This window comes from Salmo salar, chromosome ssa06 (genome assembly GCF_905237065.1).
Source record: "Salmo salar chromosome ssa06, Ssal_v3.1, whole genome shotgun sequence".
NCBI classification, from domain to species: domain Eukaryota; kingdom Metazoa; phylum Chordata; class Actinopteri; order Salmoniformes; family Salmonidae; genus Salmo; species Salmo salar.
The window spans coordinates 88,707,497-88,711,414 of NC_059447.1; the positions used below are offsets into that span (position 1 = coordinate 88,707,497).

The 3,918-nt window shown below is 45.3% G+C and overlaps 1 long non-coding RNA gene across 1 annotated transcript; it reads left to right on the forward strand.

Moving 5' to 3' along the window:
* Positions 1 to 649: 649 nt before the first annotated feature.
* Positions 650 to 1,142, forward strand: LOC106608265 (uncharacterized). The gene is made up of 3 exons (XR_006770354.1): positions 650 to 787; positions 878 to 933; positions 1,027 to 1,142. It is a non-coding gene; the product is annotated as an uncharacterized lncRNA (long non-coding RNA).
* The last annotated feature ends 2,776 nt before the right edge of the window (positions 1,143 to 3,918 follow it).

Consider the following 3,918-nt stretch of genomic DNA (forward strand, 5'->3'; position numbering starts at 1 on the left):
CAATGACTGGAACGAATTGCAAAAATCACTGAAGCTGGAGACCCATTTCTCCCTCAATAACTTTAAGCACCAGCTGTCAGAGCAGCTCACAGATCACTGCACCTGTACATAGCCCTCTGTAAATAGCCCATCCAACTACCTCATCCCCATAAAATAATTTATTATTCATTTTTTTGCTCCTTTGCACCCCAGTACCTATCTCTACTTGCACATTCATCTTTTGCACATCTATCACTCCAGTGTTTAATTGCTAAATTGTAATTATTTCGCCACTATGGCCTATTTATTGTCTACCTCATTTATCTTACCTCATTTGCACTCACTGTATATAGACTTTTTCTCTATTGTATTATTGACTGCATGTTTGTTTATTCCATGTGTAACTCTGTTGTTTGTGTCTCACTGCTTTGTTTTATCTTTGCCAGGTCGCAGTTGTAAATGAGAACTTGTTCTCACCTAGCCTACTTGGTTAAATAAAGATGAAAACAAAATATCAATGTGCAAACTCCACCCTCCAGCACACCAGTGTACACCAGCTGAATGAAATCCAGAGCACCTAATCCAATTGGGAAATTGAACCAATTGAAATGAAGTTCATTGGCTAACAGCTGAACATAATTAGCCATCCAGGATAGAAGGGTCTGGGATTCCTTTATGAGGTGCAACCAAAACAGCTGTTTGACATAGCAACAGGGATATTCGGTCAAGGTGTCTCTCTAGCATTTGTTCTTAATACCGTTGTGGTTTTGATCACTAAAATGGCTGTGACTTTTGGACTCTCGTTGAGGTTAGTTTTTCAATGTAGTCATCTGGTTGGTTTACCTTGTCTTAAAGTTTTCACTGGTTACTTGTGTTTAACTGTCTGAATGTTTTGTAGTGTTTCTTGGATTTGCTGCCTGCTAATTGGAGGGATAACTTGTTTTACACTTAAAGGTGTGTTTTGGTTTACACTACTTCAGTTCAAATCAGTCTAGTTCCGATAACTTAAGGCTGGCATTTTACCACAATGTTTATTTTGTTTTCTAGGTAATTCTAATGGGCATCATGCCTACACTGGACCTGAACCAACTGGATCCTATGCCAAAGCAAGTGTGGTGCCTAGTCCAAATGCTAAAGCTACTGGCCACAATGCCACGTCAGCAGAAGCTACTGGCCACAATGCCACGTCAGCAGAAGCTACTGGCCACAATGCCACGCCAGCAGAATCTACTGGCCACAATGCCCCGTCAAGTGTGAAGTCCGGCCCCAGCGCCTCAGCAGAAGCGTCCGGCCCCGGCGCCTCAGCAGAAGCGTCCGGCGCCTCAGCAGAAGCGTCCGGCCCCGGCGCCTCAGCAGAAGCGTCCGGCGCCTCAGCAGAAGCGTCCGGCCCCGGCGCCTCAGCAATAGCGTCCGGCGCCTCAGCAATAGCGTCCGGCCCCGGCGCCTCAGCAATAGCGTCCGGCGCCTCAGCAGAAGCGTCCGGCCCCGGCGCCTCAGCAGAAGCGTCAAGCCTTGAACAGACCGCCCGACCACTCAACTAGGGGAGATCATAATTTGGTTTGCATAACTCCTTAATTGTTGTTCCCCTGTTACTGTGCCTCCCTTTAGAAGAAAAGGTAACTGAGGTGGGGAAATGTGCCAACTAAGGCTCTTGTTTGAAATGAGGATCTCCTTCACTTGTCCAGCGTCATGCAAATTGTTTACAGGGGTGGACGCTACAATGGTATAAATGGTTTTTATAACCATACGACTAAAATTGACTTCTGACTTGCCAATATTGCTGACACACTTTTAGGTTCTACGGTTATGCTTTTGATTTAGCCTGGTGTTCCTGCTACTCTTCCATGATATGCTCAATAAACAATTTGACTTTCAATATACCTTGTCCTTAAAATATAATATTCTCTTCTGCCTGCCATGTGCTTGCTGTTTGGGAACAGACTGTGGGTCTGGAGTAAAAGGGAATGTGGATCACAACACTTGTGTAAACAGGTATGTTTACCTTTGTTTCTGGTAGTTCAAATGCTCAAGTTCTCTAAATTGTCAGAGCTCCCTCATATGTTCATACTTTACCTGTCCCTTTGTGAAGGGTGTTTGATTTACTGTAATCTGCCTGTTACCATAGGTGCCTAAAGAATGCGAGTGCAGTTTACCTCATCGTCCCATTGCCTGTCACTAACCTGTCCCAGGGACGCTAAAGTTTCTCCTTGGCCTTATTCAGAAACATTCAATCAACTTGACTCATTTTGCCTGTTCTACAATGTTGGTCTGGCCAGACACATGGATGCGATTCGCGTTCATCGCTTTCAGCTGTAAAAAATATGTCAACTCTCAATGTGGTCTTCTGCACAATCCATTTCTACCTGACCACAATGAGGTTGCACTTGCAGAACCCCCTGGCAGAAACTTTAGATTTTAAAAGGTGCACTTAATTTTGTACAAAGTGAGAGCTTATCTAGGGATGTAAATATGAATTGTTTCTTAAGCCTGGCTGGTGACTAACTACTTTTGCTTTTTTGTTATCAAGGCTTCAAACAATTTCAAAAAACACTTAGCGTTCTGATATTTTAGGATTTTCAAGCAACTATACTGGGGGGGAATTCTCACTGTCAGGTGTTAATTTTCAGCAAACTTAACATACAAAGATTTGTATGAACATAAGATTCGACAAACTGAACAAGTTCCACAGATGTGACTAACAAATGGAATAATGTGTTGTGGACACCAGATGCATTAAGAACTGCACCAGATTTGCCAGTTCTTTCTTGTGAGATGTTACCCCACTCTTCCACCAAGGCACCTGCAAGTTCCCGGACATTTCGATCCAACAGGTCCTAGACGTGCTCAATGGGATTGAGGTCCGGGCTCTTCGCTGGCAATGGCAGAACACTGACATTCCTGTCTTGCAGGAAATCACGAGCAGTATGGCTGGTGGCATTGTCATGCTGGAGGGTCATGTCAGGATGAGTCTGCAGGAAGGGTACCACATGAGGGAGGAGGATGTCCTCCCTGTAACGCACAGCGTTGAGATTGCCTGCAATGACAACAAGCTCCGTCCGATGATGCTGTGACACACCGCCCCAGACCACGACGGACCCTCCACCTCCAAATCGATCCCGCTCCAGAGTACAGGCCTCGGTGTAACGCTCAAACGCGAATCCGACCATCACCCCTGGTGAGACAAAAGCGCCACTCGTAAGTGAAGAGCACTTTTTGCCAGTCCTGTCTTGTCCAGCGACGGTGAGTTTGTGCCCATAGGCGACATCGGTGAGGACCTGCCTTCAGTCCAGCCTCTCTCAGCCTATTGTGGACAGGCTGAGCACTGATGGAGAAATTGTGCGTACCTGGTGCAACTCGAGCAGTTGTTGCCTTCCTGTACCTGTCCCGCAGGTGTGATGTTCCCATGTCCCGATCCTGTGCAGGTGTTGTCACACGTGGTCTGCCACTGCGAGGACGATCAGCTGTCCATCCTGTCTCCCCGTAGCGCTGTCTTAGGCGTCTCACAGTACGAACATTGCAATTTATTGCCCTGGCCACATCTGCAGTCCTCATGCCTCCTTGCAGCATACCTAAGGCACGTTCATGCAGATGAGCTGGGACCCTGGGCATCTTTCTTTTTGTGTTTTTCAGAGTCAGTAGAAAGGCCTCTTTTGTGTTTTAAGTTTTCATAACTGTGACCTTAATTGCCTACCATCAGTAAGCTGTTAGTGTCTTAACGACCGTTCGACAGGTGCATGTTCATTAATTGTTTATGGTTCATTGAACAAGCATGGGAAACAATGTTTAAACCCTTTACAATGAAGATCTGTGAAGTTATTTGGATTTTTACAATTCATCTTTGAAAGACAGGATCCTGAAAAAGGGACGTTTAGTTACTGACAATTTGTTCATAGAGGAATTAAATCTAAAGCTGCAAGTGTGGACTCTAATAAAATGTTT